This window comes from Orcinus orca, chromosome 16 (genome assembly GCF_937001465.1).
Source record: "Orcinus orca chromosome 16, mOrcOrc1.1, whole genome shotgun sequence".
Classification (NCBI taxonomy): Eukaryota; Metazoa; Chordata; class Mammalia; order Artiodactyla; family Delphinidae; genus Orcinus; species Orcinus orca.
The window spans coordinates 58,722,618-58,739,438 of NC_064574.1; the positions used below are offsets into that span (position 1 = coordinate 58,722,618).

The following is a 16,821-nucleotide window of genomic DNA, read 5'->3' on the forward strand; positions in this document are numbered from 1 at the left end:
GAGCCCAGCAGAGAGGTCACCCTGCTTGGGCTTTCTCAGATCATAAATCACCCCCCTGACCTCTTCTTGGGAGGCCTCCATTGCTGGACTGAAAACCTGGCCCAGAATTTTCCAGGGAACAGTGTTCCCTCTGTGGAATCCCACCTGGAGGCTTTACCCCATGACCCGGAAACCTACTCCTGCCCCTTACCTGAAGGGAGGGGGATCGTGGGGCCAGACAGGGCTTGCCGAAGCGGAAGCCACCGCTGACTCTAAGGCAGCAGCCCTGACAACAGAACTCCCAGCAGCTGGTGATGGAGATCCACTACATGTCCACACCACATGAGCCTCATATCAGAATTTCATTTAACCCATTGGTTAATCTCTTTGGACAGATGAGGCAACTGAAGCCAGATAAACCAAAGAACTTGTCCAAGGTTACAACGTGAGGGGGAGGTTCGAAATCAGGCAGGCTAAGCGAGGGGTCCCCCGAAGTTGTTGGTTTTTTTTAATTTTTATTTATTTATTTATTTTTGGCTGTGTTGGGGCTTTGTTTCTGTGCGAGGGCTTTCTCTAGTTGCGGCGAGCGAGGACTACTCTTCGTGGTGGTGCGTGGGCTTCTCACTGTTGCGGCCCCTCTTGTTGCAGAGCACGAGCTCCAGACGCGCAGGCTCAGTAGTTGTGGCTCATGGGCCTAGTTGCTCTGTGGCATGTGGGGTCTTCCCAGACCAGGGCTCGAACCCGTGTCCCCTACATTGGCAGGCAGATTCTCAACCACTGCACCACCAGGGAAGCCCTCCCCCAAAGTTTTTGACCTCCGTTCCCATATCAGTGTAAAAGGTCAGCACAAACCCCTGTGTATGTGAACCCCGTAATAAATTATATATGTTGTGTTAGTTTCCTCGGGCTGCTGTAACAAGTGACCACAGACTGGGTGGCTTCAAACTACAGAAATGTCTTCTCCCACAGTTCTGGAGGCCAGAAGTCTGAAAAAAGGTGTCCACAGGGCTGGTTTCTCCTGGAGGCTCTGGGGGAGAATCCCCAGGCCTCTTTCCCTGCTTCTGGAGGCCACCAGAAGGCTTTGGTGTTCCTCGGATTGTATATATGTCACTCCAAGCTCTGCCTGCATCTTCACATGGCCTTCTTGTCTCTGGAGTTAGGGCTCACCCTAGTCCAGGATTAGCTCATCTTGAGAGCCTTATTTTATGTGTTTTTTTAAACTGTTTAGTTTATGTTGGAGTATAGCCAATTAACAATGTTGTGAGGGCTTCCCTGGTGGCGCAGTGGTTGAGAGTCTGCCTGCCGATGCAGGAGACATGGGTTCGTGCCCCGGTCCAGGAAAATCCCACGTGCCATGGAGCGGCTGGGCCCGTGAGCCATGGCCGCTGAGCCTGCGCGTCCGGAGCCTGTGCTCCGCAACGGGAGAGGCCATAACAGTGAGAGGCCCGCGTACCACAAAAAAGTAAAAAATAAAAACAATGTTGTGATAGTTTCAGGTGCACAGCAAAGGGACTCAGCCGTATATATACATGTATCCATTCTCCCCCAAACTCCCCTCCCATCAGGCTGCCACATAACATTGAGCAGAGTTCCCTGTGCTATACTTGCTGGTTATCCTTTTTAAATATAGCAGTCAATCCCAAACTTGAGAGCCTTATTTTAATTACATCTGCGAAGAACCTATTTCCAAATTAGGTCGTCTTCACAGGTTTTGGGGGTTAGGACAGGGACATATCCTTTTAGAGGCACTGTTCAACCCACTCCATGGGAGATGCAGGTAAATATGCTGAAAGGACTCAGGAAGCTGTCTGAAAATAACAACCAGGATATGAATAGTAGTTATATCAGCCTACAGCCCAGTGCCAGGCACATTGTGGGTGCTCAAAAGAATGTCTACATTTATTTCCATATATAAAATGTTCTGGCTCAGAGAAAACATTTGGGCGCTCCGGTTTTGCCCAGTTTAGAAGTTTTAGCAAACGCCAGTGGGTTTGACTGCAGCTGGGACCCCTTCTCTCGGGACTTTGTTGAAACCACCTTTAGTCTCATTCTCCGCTTGGGAAACAACCACTATTCCAGCTTCAGGTCTGTGCAAGTCCCTCCTGTGACACTTTGCCTGCAAATGGGCCTTTGTTTGCCCAACCTCGGGCCTCCGCGTCTCCCTGCCTAGACACCATGCCCCGGCCCTCACCCTCCCGGCTGTTGAGATGTGTTTTGTGAAAGCGCTGGCTCTGTCCACCCCCAGCTCCAAGAGGACTTGGCCAAGTCTGGCCTGTTCACTGCCCCGTCCTCTTGCCTAGAAAAGAGCCAGACACTGGCCCCTACCCACCTTCTTACGCATTATGTATGGCCCCCTTTCAGTTCCCAGAATTCCAATCCTGTTCTCACCTCAGGGCCTTTGCCGGGCTGTTCCCTCTGCCTGGAATGCCCTTCTTATCATCAGATCTCAGCAAAATGTCACAGGTCTGCCCTGCCCTCCCAGGCCCGGGGAGCCTTTCCCAGCCTGCTTGCATTCTCTGTCCTCCACACAGCTGGACGGTCCTGCCTCCTTATTTGTTTGCTGCCCTGTGCCAGATCCCAGTCCCCTTGAGAGCAAGGACGTGGACCAGCTCATGGCTGCAGCCCCAGCGCCTGGCAAATCACAGGTGCTCAGAGAAGAAGGTATTCAGTGTATGGTTAGGTTCTTACCAGTGGGCTTCAAAGGATGGAGAATCCCCTATAATTATAGGCAAAAATGTAGTCACCATAAAAGCATTTCCCATTGTGTCCATTAGATTCTCTCTGGGGTGGGCACTCCCCAAAGACTGAGAAGCACCACTTGATTTAAAACACTGATGAACCCATCACCTGCCCTTGCAGTCGCTCGGCCTTCCCATCCTCATTCCATTCATTCTACTCGTGGTTAAACAGAGGCCAGGCTAAATAACTAAATAACATGAAGGAATGTCTCAGTCATTGGATCATTTGAATCTCATGGTGCCAGGCATACAGTTGGCACCTCGTTAATGTTGAACAAGTGGAGGGAGGAAGTCAGATCCACTTCAGCAGTTCTGTCTGCAGGACCCTGGGCTGGTGACACAATCCCCTCTCTGAGCCCCAATTTCCTAGTCTGTGAAATGGTGCTCATAAGACCTGCCCTGGAATCTTGTTTTTTTTAATTTATTTTTTATTGCGGTAACATTGGTTTATAACATATATTTCATGTGTACAACATTATGTTTCTACTTTTGTATACACTGTAGCGTGCTCAACACCAAAAATTTAGTTTCTATCCATCACAGTTGATTCTCTTTACCCATTTCGATCCCCCGCCCACCCCCCTGGTAACCACCACTCTGTTCTCTGAATCAAATTGTTTGTTCTTGTTGGAGGTGTTCATTTATTTTGTGTGTGCGTTTCTGTTGTTGTTTTTTCCATTCCACATGTGAGTGAAATCATGCGGTATGTGTCTCTCTCCGTCTGACTTATTTCACTTAGCATAGTGCCCTCAAGGTCCATCCACCTCATCACAGATGGCAAGATTTTATCTTTTTTTTATGGCTTGGAGTTTTGAAGGAGTGACAGCAGGGATTCTCCTAGTCTGTCCAGGGAGCTTTACAAATCCTGTCCTGTCCCCTCCCCTCCAACTAATTGGATCAGTCTGGGGTGGGGCGGCCACATCAGTATGTTTTAAAAGTTCCTGGGTGGGGACTTCCCTGGTGGTCCAGTGGTTAAGCCTTTGCCTTCCAATGCAGGGGGCGTGGGTTCGATCCCTGGTCAGGGAGCTAAGATCCCATATGCCTCGAGGCCAGAAAACAAAACAACAACAACAAAAAACATTAAAAAAATAAATAAATAAAAGCTCCTGGGTGGGACTTCCCTGGTGGTGCAGTGGTTAAGAATCCGCCTGCCAATGAAGGGGACAGATGTTCGATCCCTGGTCCAAGAAGATCCCACATGCCGCGGAGCAACTAAGCCCGTATGCCACAAATACTGAGCCTGCGCTCTAGAGCCCGTGAGCCACAACTACTGAGCCCACGTGCTGCAACTACTGAAGCCTGCACACCTAGAGCCCGAGCTCTGCAACAAGAGAAGCCACAGCAATAAGAAGCCCACGCACCACAACGAAGTGTAGCCCCTGCTCGCCGCAACTAAAGAAAGCCTGCACACAGCAAGGAAGAACCACCCCCCCCCCCGCAAAATAATCAATCATCGATCAAAAAAAAAAAAAAAGCTCCTGGGTGTATGACAGAATATCATTTGGCGATAAAAATGAATGAAGTCTCTTTATCTGTGCCTCTATTTCTGCCCTGCAAACCGGTTCATCAGTACCTTGTTTCTAGGTTCCACATATATGCATTAATATACGATATTTGTTTTTCTCTTTCTGACTTCCTTCATTCTGTATGACAGACTCTAATTCTGGATGTGGTGGGGGGTAGGGGGTGGAATGAATTGGGAGATTGGGATTGACATCTATACACTAATATGTATAAAATGGATAACTAATAGGAACCTGCTATATAAAAAATAAATTAAATAACATAAAAAATGAGTGAAGTCCGACACGGCATTGTAAAGCAATTATATGCCAATAAAGATGTAAAAAGAAAAATAAGGAAGTGCTGACACATGCTACACCGTGGATCAAACTTGAGAACATGCTATTTGAAGGAAGCCAGACACAAAAGACCACATTTTGTATGATTCCATTTATAGGAAATGTTTAAATATGAATCCATAGAGGCAGAAAGTAGACTAGTGGTTGCCTAGGACTGGGGGGAGGTGATGTGGGGAGGGACCGTAAATGGGTACAGGGTGTCTTTCTGGGATGATGAGAACGTTCTGAAATTGATTGCGGTGATGGTTGCACAGCTCTGTGAATGCACTAAACACCACTTTAAATGGGCGAAGTGTATGGTTTGTGGGTTGTATCTCAATAGAGCTGTTATTTTAAAACTTTCTAGAAGAGAAAATCTTCTCGCCCTGGCCCAGAACCATAGTGCTGGGGCAGGTGAGCACAGAGGACCCGGTACCCACGGGCCCCCAGAGGCAGAGGAGGCCGGGACGAGGGGGGAGCCGGGTAGTTCCAAGCGTGGACTGTGGCCTCTCCTGCAGCTTTATTAAAATGCAGGTTCTGGGGGTCCACCCCAGCCCCTCATCCGATGCTGTAGAGAAATGGGGCTGGGAATGTGGATCTTAAAACACCTCCACATGCGAGGACTAAACCCTCTGGTTTAAGACAGCTGTGTGCGTGAGGGGGCCCAGCTGCCGAGCGCAAGGACCCTCTGCCCAGAAACTGCACGATGCCGAGATCTCAGGGGCTTGAGGACCCCTGGGCCCTTGGGACACAGGACACAACCGCGAGCAGCTTGTAACTGAAGAGAAATCAGCTTGGTGGTAACAAAGGATTGGAGGGCAATAAAGTAAAGTTAAAACTGTCCCTTTTTTTTTTTTTTTCCGGTACGTGGGCCTCTCACTGTTGTGGCCTCTCCCGTTGCGGAGCACAGGCTCCGGATGCGCAGGCTCAGCAGCCATGGCTCACGGGCCCAGCCGCTCCGCGGCATGTGGGATCTTCCCGTGTCCCCTGCATCGACAGGAGGACTCTCAACCACTGCGCCACCAGGGAAGCCCAAAACTGTCCCATTTTTAATGACCTTCAATAACTCACTCCGTTCTTTGTAAGAAGCCTCCCTCCACATCTCCATGGCCCCCCGCCCCCCACCCCTACTGAAAAACAGGTAGATCCTGGCCTTCAGGAAAAGAAGGCAGCCTTTGGATTTTCAGTGGTTTTGGTGCTCCTCGAGGGGGTTCTCCTGGCCCCTGCCCCACTCTGTGAGAATGACTGATCTAGGGAGATCAAAACCCTTTCTAGGGTCTGGGAGCTGAGTACAGAGGCTGTGTGTGTGTGTGTGTGTGTGTGTGTGTGTGTGTGTGTGTTGTGGGGGTGACGATAGTGAGAATAGTAACAGTAGCTGATACGCTAAGTGCTCTCCATTATTCACCCCGTAGAGATGAGGACATAAGGATGGAAGGTCAGAGAGGGAAAGTGTCTGACCCAAGGTCACACAGTTTGACAATGCCTGGGCTGGGTCTCCAACCCAGTCTGACTCCAGAACTCTGCCTTAGAACCTCTGTCCTGCCAGCCTCCGTGCCTCGTCATTTGTGGGTGTGAAATCGTAAAACAAAATTGTGCATTTGCACGGTCGCGTTCATAGCAGCATTCTTCACAATGGCCAAAAGGTGGAAACAACCCAAGTGTCCATCACGGGGGAATGGATAAACAAAATGTGGTGTATCCATACAACGGAATATTACTCAGCTTTAAAAAGGAAGGAAATTCTGACATCTTACAGCGTGGGTGAACCTTACGGTCACTAGGTCACTACGCTCAGTGAAAGAAGCCAGTCACAAAGGACAGCTATTGTATGATCCCACTTACATGTGTCCCTAGAGTAGTTAGTCACGAGACAAAGTGGAATGGTGGTTGCCAGGGACTGCAGGGAGTGGAGAGACGGGGCGTGGTTTCTTCCTAGGTGTAGAGTTTCCGTTTCGTGAGGGGGAAAGAGATCTGGAGATTGGCTATCAACAATATGAACCTACTTACCACTACTGGATGCTTAAAAATGGTTACGATGGTAAGTTTTATGTGTATTTTGCTACAATTAAAATAAATTTTATTGTATTGTAAAATAAATTATTGTGGGAAAACGTAAATGGCAGAGTTCCCAGAGCTTTGATGGAATGTTACATGTGCGCACGCCTGTGTGCACGCTTGTGTGGTGGCCACCAGACTGAGACAGAGGACAGGCAGCTCCCGGCAGCTCCCACCCGCGCTGCACAGCCGATGCCCCTCCCCCAACAGGTCCCTGGCCATCAGACTGTGTCACCAGAGTCCCTGCCCTGTTCCTCGTAAATGCAGTCCCGCAGGCGTCCTCTTTTGTGTCTGGCTTCTTTGTCTGAACGCTAGGTCTGTTTTCCTCACTCTGTTGATGTGTGTGGTTACATTAGTTCATCCTCATCGCTGTATAATATTCTGTTGTACGAACAGACCACAGTTTATTTATCTGCTCTGTTATCGATGAGTTCTACGTCCCCAACTGGGCTGTTATGAATAGCGCCGATCCGAGCACTCTTGTCTGTCTTTTGGTGAACATGCAGCTGCATTTCTCTGAGTCTCGCAGAGACTCAGAGGTGGGATTGCGGGGTTGCGTCCAGCCTCGGTCAGTGCTGCCAAGCAGATGTCTGCAGCGTTGTACCACCTTCACCCCAGCGGCAAGCAGCAGCTCCGCCCTCCCTCGCCACGTCCGGTCTCTTTTTCATTTTGCAACTTCTGGTGGGTGTGTCCTGAGTGGCTCCTTATTTGGGGTTGGGGACACTGGTGAAGTCAAGGCCACAGACCGTGGGGTGGGGGTGGGCACACATGAGACCTTTCGTGAGGAATCCCTGGTCTGAGGGCCTTGATGACCAACTCATACCTATGGAGTCAAGAACTTGGGGGGTGTGGACAGCACAACATGTTTTAACAAGTCCCCCAGGGGCTGCTGGAGCTCACCCACTCGTGAGAGCCACTGCCTGCAGCTTAATGGTGAGGACATGGGCTCTGCTCCTCATTAGCTGTGTCACCTTGATGTGGTTCTTAACCTGTCAGGCCTCTGTTTCCTCATCTGTAAGATGGGCATAATAACCATACCTACCTCACGGCATATTTTCAAGGATTAAGTGAACTAATGTCTACACAGTCACTGGAACTTGAAATAAACACCGGCGCCTAGCTAGCACCCAACAAATAGCTGTGAAAGTAAAAGAGGGGCTCTGCCTGGCCCAGGGAGGTTAGCACCAACACGTCCTGGCACGTCGCTGCCGTATGACCGTCGATGAAGTGAACACACAGAAAATATTCCGCTGCCTTCCAGGCCCTGGTCCAAGGCAAAGCTCAGGTCTGAGAGGCCTCGAAGGATGTGAGTGGGGTGGGTGTGCGGCAAGGCTGTCCCCCAAGATGTTCAGGGAAAGGGAAGCTCCAGACCCTTATCTCTGGAGAAGTAGCTGCACAGCCAGGTCCCTCTCTCCCAAGGAGCTGCTAGCACCTTTCTCTGCTTCCATTTTTAGTTTCTTGGAAAGCACTGACGTTCCCTACCCTGGGCCCCTCCCATCAGCCCCCACCCAGGATCTGGGCACCAGAGGCTTCAGGCAACTTGAGCCCGGTCCAAGGCTGGCAGATAAGAAATGTCCCTTGTATCTGCCAAGCCTGAAACCACACACACCCAGGGCTGGGCGTTCCACCTCTGGGTGGCATCTTACAGAAAGGTTCATCGGAGCTCGAAAGAATGGGAGTGCAAGGGGCCTGGGCACAGCAACGCTGTGGTCATAAAAGACTGGAGACGACCCATGTGCTGGGCAATCTGGAGGCAGCGAGGTGAATTACAGCACAGCCAAACCATAACCCGGGTTTTATGGGCTGATAGGAAGACAAAGTGCAGGGCAGTAAAAGCAAGGAGCAGGTCTGGATATAGAGCATGCCCCCATTTGTACAATATAAGTGAGAAAACACAGTATGTATTTCCATGTACTGTCCACGCAGAGCATCTTTGAAAAGGGGCACAAGAAATTGATCACAGGGATTGCCTCCAGGGAGGGCCATGGGAGGCTGGGGATGGCGTGGGAGGGAAGCCTACTTTCTCCAGCGAAGCCTTTGGATGCTTTGAATTTTTGTTTACATCATGTGCATGCATTATTCTTGTGGTTTTTTTTTTTTTTTTTTTCCCAAAGGAAGAAAGAGAAGAAAGCTTCCTTTCTCAAACTAGCTTGCTGGCGGGACGTCCCATGTTGCTTACTGTGTGAGAGACTCAGGTTAAAATCAGTCAGGCCTCTGGATTCAGACAGAATGGGTTCAAATCTTGGCTGCCCTGCTTTGTAGTGATCTCGGGAAAGTTGTCTAACCTCCCCAAGCCTTGGTTTTCTGCCCTGTAAAATGGCCCGTTATTGAGATGATATATTTGTATCGATATGGTGTTGATATTAATAATAGTTCCTGTCTTCTAAGCTTGTTGGCTTAAGTGAGGCGGTGCACAGACATGCCTGAGAAAGTGCCCGGTGGGGCACAGGCCCCGTGTTACAAGGGCTCCCACGGCTGTGGGAGGCGGTTGGGAAGAGATATTTATGCCTATTTGCAGATGGGTAAGTAGAGACCCAAAATAGCAATGTCCAGGGCAAGAGGCCTGGTTGGGGCAACTGGTGCCCTGGACCCGTTAGTCACCTGCTGTGTGACTCCCTTCCCTCCGTTGGAAAGGCTCTCTGAGCAGTCGTGAGAGAGTGAGGCCTGGTGAGAGAGCACAGCTGAGCCTGCTTCCAGACCCAGGACCTGATTGATCCCCTGGGGTCTTGTTCAGTGGAAGCAGATTCTGACCCACGTGAGATACTGGTGGGGCCTGCAGTTCTGCATTTCCAAGAGCTCCCTGGAGAGGTGGATGCTGCTGGTCTAAGGACCACGCTTGGAGTAGCCAGGGCTCGAATCTTGATCTGGGTCTCGGTTTACAGATGTGTACGTAGGTGTAAAAATTCACAAAGCTGTACACTTTACTGTATGTAGGTTGTATATACCTCGATAAAAAAACCACACACACACACACACACACACACACACACACACACACACGATCGATTTTGGGTGCCACATGCACAGGGAATTAAACAGCATTAAATAACATTCAGAAAAAAATTCAGCCCAAAAATGGTCTCAAGAGGAACTCAGAAAGGTTAATGAACCCCGGCCTGGCCTTGGCCACCCACAGGGCCCCTCAGCCCCCCGCCTTCCATACCCCACCACATTACCCTTCCCATCCACCCTTCCCACCAGGTGCTGGGGGGAGGGGAGCGCCTTACACCCAGCAGCCTCGCCTTTCTCAGGAAATGTGTGTGGTCCCCGGGCTGAGAGACAAAGCCACCCTCTTAGTAGCTTAGCCCCAGGAGGAGGAAGGGGGGAATTTCCTTAGGAGGGTTTCCAAGAAGTGGGATTACTGCTGTGAAGGGAGTGCACGGCTCAAGGCGGCTGATAACTGATAACTGCCTTCCGGAAGGGCCCAGACAAGCCCTGCTTTGCTTAGTGAGGCCCAGGCAGGGGTGATTCTGCAGCAGGGCCCGCTCTCCCGCTGTCCCCCCACCCCTTGCTGTCGGAGACCCCCAGGGCTTTCTGCCCAGCCCACCTGCCCCCACCCTTGGCCGCTCTCGCTGTGTCCTGCCCGGCTCCTCCAGACCCCACTGCCTCTCTCTATTCCTTCATTTCCCCACTGAGTCTCTGGTCCCCCAGGGCCACAGAGCTGAGGGGTGCCAAGTGTGGGCTCTGGAACCGGTGTGTGAGGTCAGAATCGCTCCACACTGACCTGCTGTATGACCGTGGGCCGCTACCTAACTTCTCTGTGCCCTGATTTTCTTGCCTGTTAAAAGCGACCTCGTGGGGACGTTTGTGAGAATGAAATGTGCAAATATTTTAATATTAAAATTCTAAGACTTCCCTGGTGGCACAGCGGTTAAGAATCCACCTGCCAATGCAGGGGACATGGGTTTGAGCCCTGGTCCAGGAAGATCCCACACGCCACGGAGCAACTAAGCCCGTGAGCCACAACTACTGGGCCCATGTGCCACAACTACTGAAGCCCATGCACCTAGAGCCCGTGCTCTGCAACAAGAGAAGCCACTGCAATAAGAAAGCCGTGCACTGCAACGAAGAGTAGCCCCCACTCACCGCAACTGGAGAAAGCCTGCGCACAGCAATGAAGACCCAACGCAGCCAAAAATAAATTAATTAAAATTTTTAAAAATGTACAAAGTATGGAGTTTTGAAGAAACCAACTAATATCTACTGTTTTCATCCCTTCCTAAAAGGAAAAATGTTCACTGTGCATGTGTGCATACACACACCCACACACACACACACGTGCACACACGCACGCACACAAGGAAGCTCATAATGTCAAATGCAAGCTAGTCCTAGGCAATAATTACAGTGATCAGCGGTGCCAGGTCTGAACTCACTGAGGTGCAGCCCCAGGAGCCAGACACGTCGTTTCCATCTGGGAGGAGGATGCTGCGGGACATGAAGGGACGTGCCTGAGGCCACAGAGCTCTTAGGTGGCAGATATGTAACTCTAGCCCACGGGGGCCAGCTCTCCACCTGTGCTTTGCAGCCCTAGGCCAGTGGTCCCCAACTTCAGGCATCAGTGAGAACGTGTATTCCTAACAAGTCCCCAGGTGACGTTGGCCCGGGGATCACCCTCTGGGAACCACTAGTCTTTGTGATACTGTCCCTGTGGTTAGCTTTAACTCTAGGAAACACCTGCTAACTTGTTCTGCTTTTCTCGTTTTGCTTTGAAGATGTTGTCAGGGGTCAGACCTAGTCTGGGAGCCAGCACATGGTACCCTCAGTGGGGCCAGGATGCCAGATTTGGGCTGCCCCCCTACCACCAGGGCTCAGTGGTCCCATCTGACAAATGGGACTATTGTGCCCCTCTCTGTCTCTCTCCAGGGGGCAGGGGAGTAAGGAGGGGAACCAGGAGATGATTGGTAAGGAATCCTTTTTACCAGGCGCCCTCAGATGATAATTAGCATTTACTGAGCATTCACAGTGTGCCAGACACGGTTTTATGTATTTAGTTATCAAACATTTATTGAGAGCTCTCTAGGTTCCAGGCAGGCACTGCTCTGAGGTTTTATGTTTATCAACTCACTTCATTTCCATTATGAGAAGGATAATGGACTAGCTTATCCTCATTTTACAGGGGAAGAAACGGAGGGACAGAGAGGGTAATTTACTTGCCTGAGGTCTCACAGCAAATAAGAGGTAAGGTCAGGATTCCAAGCCAGGCTCGAAGCCTCCAGAATCTGTCCCTTGTCCCACCTGTGGTCTTGGTAATGATAGCCCAGATCAGGGCTGGGGTGTGGGGAGAGCTCTGCCTGGTACTAACCCTGGCTTCCTGGGTGTAGTGGGTTAAACAGTGTCCCCCAAAGAGATAGGTCTCTGTCCTACACCCCCGAACCTGTGAATGTGACCTTATTTGGGGAGGGAGGAAGGTCTTTGCAAATGTAATTAAGGATCTGGAGATGAGACCCTCCTGGATGTAGGGTGGGCCCTAAATCCATCACCAGGTGTCCTTATAAGAGAAGGGCAGAGGGAGGTTTGAGACACATAGACATGGGGGTGGGGAGCGGGGAATGGGGTGGGCGGGGGCCATAATAAGATGGCGGCAGAGACTAGAATCATGCAGCCACCTTGATTTGAGACTTCTGGCCTCCAGAACTGTGAGCGAATAAATTTCTATTGTTTTAAGCCGTCAAGTTCATTTGTTACCACAGCCCTAGGAAACTGATATGCTGGGTAACCCTGGGCAAGTCCCCTTCCCTCTCTGGGCCTCTCTATCCTCGCCTCAGCTCCCACCGTGCAGCTGCCAGGTCCCCTGCTCACTGGCCCCTGATGCCAGCTGCCCGGGGACCCCTTCAGGACCTGTGGGGAGCGTGGCGGGCCGGGGAGCCTCCCCTGGGACAGCACTGGATGGGCCGCGGTGGGTTTGTGCCTAGACCTTCTCCCATGCAGACAGGTGAGGCTGGGGTCAGTAGATTGGGCTCCGCTGCTGACCTTGGTGACTTGGACAAGACACCACGACCCGCAGGGTCTGTTTCCTCTTCTGGGAGATGAGAGCCCTCTGGCCTCCTGCAGTCACTGGAGCATTCACAGGGCTCCTCCTGTAAACATGGCCAGCCTTCGTCTGCCACAAATGTCGTTCTTATTCCTTTAATGAGCTTTTACTGAGTACCTACTGCCTGCTTGGCTGGCCATGCAACCCCTCTCAAGGACAAAGGTTCTTGTTATGATTATAATTATCTCAACTTTAGTAACAAGGGAGACTGAGGTCCAGAGAGGGTAAATCCTTTGTGGCAGGCACCAAGCCAGCTGAGAGGGCGAGCCAGGACCCCAGCCCACGTGTCCCCCACTTCTGAGCAGCAGTGATTGCTGGAGGGGGCTTCCTGGTGGGTGGGGCTGGTGGGAGCCGACCACTTAGATGGGTGGTGGTTTGTAGGGACAGGAGTGTGTGTGCCTTGCACGTGCCTGCCTTATGATCGTCTCTGCATGTACCTGTATGAGGGGTGTGTGTGTGTGTGCACATATGCATGTGCACACACATGTATGTGCCTGTGTGTGTGTGTGAGAGAGAGTTTTGCTTTCGCATTCAGTGCTGCTCAGAGGCCGCGATTCCTGTAAACCTCTTGGTCTGGTTTCCAGCAGACTGTGCGGCAGTGGCGATGGGCACCAAGACCTTCCCTGGGTCTGATTCGTGGCCTCCTATTCTCACTCCTCTGGCTGCAGTGGGTGGAGGGGATGTTAATGAGGGCAGGACACCTGTCCCCACTGCCAGCTGCAAGCTCGCAGGCTGTGGCATCTGTGGCATGAAGCCAACTGTAAGAGCCCGAGGAAAGTCACACACTACCTAGGCTGGCCAGGGCACAGCTGCCTCAGGAAATGTGGGTGCATCTTGGGACCCCTTCTCAGGGGTCACCCGGGTCCAACTGGCCGGAGTGAATGACTGGTGTAGAAATCCACTATCGGCATATCCAGCCATATGGCCCTGGGCTTCAGTTTCCCCTCCTGTAAAAGAGGGGTAGTAAGTCCTCAGTGCAGGGGACCATGCAGTCATTCATGCATCCATCGGTGAGGCTTTGGAGACTCAGCCATGAATGGGACAGTCCTCGTGGGCGCCAGCCTCTTCATACACCCATATGTGCTTCCCTGAGTGAGCACAGAGGCCTGAGCACGGACGTATCAAAGAGCAGTTGCTTCCCCACGCCTCTTCTGTTCCACCTGGAAATAACACTGACTAACCGTCTTTATGTTGGAGTGGCCAGATGAGTGAGTGGTCGTTTGTTAATCCTGCACCTACCCACATGTGGTGGGTACTTTTATTTTCAACCCATTTTGCAGATGAGGAAACTGAATCCCATTAAGGAACTTGCTCAGGATCCGCTGCTGGGAGGTGGTGAAGCGGGAATTCTAATCAAGTAGGGACTGGCTTTAGAGCTGCTGCCCCAGATAGCCCTTCAGAGGCCTCCGTAGAAGGGGGTGGGGCTTCCACTCAGTCCCAGGAGGAGGGAGAGTCCTCAGGCAAGAGGAACAGGCTGGAGGAAGGGAGACAGCAAAGGTGAGGAGGTGGGACCGAGCGTGAGCGTGGCGTGTCAGGGGAGAGAGTGGGAAGAACCCCTTGTGGAGCAGCGTGAGGTGGGGATGAGGATGGAGAAGCCAGAAGGTCGGAGCACAGCGGTGCTTGAACGCAGCCGTGAGCACTCTAGGCTTTTCGGGCGGGGGCCGGGAGCAGGCGATGGGAGTCACAGGGGGAAGGGCAGAGTCAGTTCCTGGCTGGGTGACTTGCTCATATCGTCCTTGTCTCAGTCACCCGGTTGCTCAAGCTCCAAACCAGGCCATCATCCTTGACTCCTCTGTCACCCCTTATCGGACCACAGGGGTTGGGCTGAAACCAGCCACTTCCCCTCATCTCGTACCTCCTGCCCAAGCCTCGGCATCTCCGGTTACTGCAGGCCTCCTGGCTGATTTCCCTGCGCCTCTGCCCGGACAGCATCTGCTAACAATGGAAATCAGAGCACACCTCTCTTTCCCTGTCTCTCTCAACCCTCCAGAGAATGCCTGTTGCATTTAGAACAAAACGTGAGTCTCTGCCTGATCAGGCCCCCGCCGACCTCTTGACCTCACCGCACACTACCCGCCACTCAGGTCACCCACCCATGCTGGCCTCTCTGCTCCCTCACAAGGGTCATTCCCACCTCAGGGCCTTTGCGTGTGTTGTTCCCTCTGCCGGGAGTGCCCTTCCTCGAATCACTGGTTCCTTCTCATCCTTCAGGTCTCAGACTAAACATCGCCAGCTGACAGAGCCTTTCCAGATAAAGACCCGCTCCCTGGCCCCCTGCATACACATCACCCGTACACATACACGGCCTCTATCTCCTCACCCTTCACGAAGCTATAAATTTCCTAAACTCAGAGTCCTCGTCTCTTTTGTTTACTCCTGCATCCCACTGCCTGGCATATAGCAGGCATTTGGTGAATACTTGTTTTTTCTTTGTTTGTTTGTTTTTGTTTGGCTGCGGCCGGCGGCATGTGGGATCTTAGTTCCCTGACCAGGGATCGAACCCATGCCCCCTGCAGTGGAAGCTCAGAGTCTTAACCACCGGACCGCCAGGAAAGTCCCAGGTGAATACCTGAAGTGGAGAAATGAGTAGAGAGATCAGACTCAGTCTTTCTGTCTGTAAAGTGGGGCCTCATCAGAGCTCCCTGACAGGGAGGTGTGGCTCAGAGGTAACGCTTGCGCATAGCCGGAGTTCTTCTCCCCTCGTCCAAGGGCTTCCTGGAAGGAAGGGCTGTCCTGCGAGCTCCTGGACTGGCACTGCCCAGTCCAGCCGGCTCTCTGCAGCTGGCTCTCTGCCCACAGGTCTCTGAGGATGGCTGAGGGCCTGGCCCCCAGAGCCCCAGCCCCAGGCTCATGCAAACTCTGTCTCCCGGCCCAGCAGCTGTGGCACCCTAATACAGCCTTTTTAAAAGAACTTTTGGGGTTGACTCATACTTCCTTTGTTCCCAGCTGGGTTCACTCAAGAGTGTTGCTGTTTTGCAAGGCTGAGGTTTGACTCTGCTGTCTGCCTCAGTGACCCTGTAATGAGGATCATGCCCCTCCTCGAAAACCTCAATCTCAAGACAGTTGGGAAACAACTCTTTCTGGCGCTTGGGGCATTCCGGTTTGGAGAAACTGCTTTGAGGCTTCTGCGGGCAGTCATCATGTCTACCCCTTTGCCTCCCAGCCTAAGACTGCCTGAAACCCAGCAGAAAAAGGCACCTGCTGCCCTTGGGGGGCCATTTCAACATCACATGTCCCGTACTTTCCCTTCCTACCCCACAAAATAAGGCATTCCTAGTCCCTGTCTTGCTCAGAAGGGTTTTTTTCTGTGCAGATGTGCACAGTGGTGCCCAGCCTTGATTTTCTAGAATAGTTCTACTTTCACAGAATTGTGATCCTTTTGGGAAAGCGGTTCATTACAGTACAATATATTTGCCCAGGTGTCTTGTTTACAGCCCTGGAAGACTTTTCATGTAAATCAGGTCACACCATTCAGGGAGGAAGGAAACCTGGACTAGGCTTTGTGTCCCTGGTTTTGGTTTGAAAAATATGTTCTGTGAAGCCACACGTATACTGATCAGAGGTTGTCCTTGGCAAAGGAGAAAAGGTCGGCTAGAGCTTCTAGGTAATAACCACTCACTTTTGGGGTAATATTTAACCCATTCTATCACATCTGCCCATGGAAAGGACTCAAGCTTTGGAGGCAGACTGACTTAGGGTCAGCCTCCTACTGGCTGTGTGGCCTTGGGCAAGTTACTTCACCTCTCTGAGGCCTGGCTTCCTTGGGGTAGATTTAGGGCACAGTTATCCCTGGATACTTTTTTTTTTTCTTGTTTGAAACTTCTTAAAAAATAAAGATGAAATTCACGTAGCATAAAATTAACCATTTTAAAGTGAACAATTCAATGGTATTTAGCACATCCACAATGGTGTACAACCACCACCTTTATCTAGTTCCAAAACATTTTCAGCAGCCCAAAATGAGACACTGTACCCATTAGCAATCACTCTCCCCACTCCTTCAGTACTTTTAAGCATTAATTTGCATAATGCCGGACTTCCCTGGGTCTCCTAGGCTGAGTCCCTTGAAGAAGAGATGGTGTTTTCCAGCTGGGCCACAGCCAGTGACAACAGGCAACCTGCTGTCCATTTCATGGAGTTGCCTATCCTGGGGCTAGGATTCTGCTTTGGGTGT

The 16,821-nt window shown here is 51.4% G+C and overlaps 1 long non-coding RNA gene across 1 annotated transcript; it reads left to right on the forward strand.

Moving 5' to 3' along the window:
- The first annotated feature begins 1,636 nt into the window (after window positions 1-1,636).
- Window positions 1,637-13,985, forward strand: LOC125961520 (uncharacterized). The gene is made up of 3 exons (XR_007472317.1): window positions 1,637-2,640; window positions 11,733-11,757; window positions 13,928-13,985. It is a non-coding gene; the product is annotated as an uncharacterized LOC125961520 (long non-coding RNA).
- Window positions 13,986-16,821: the final 2,836 nt, after the last annotated feature.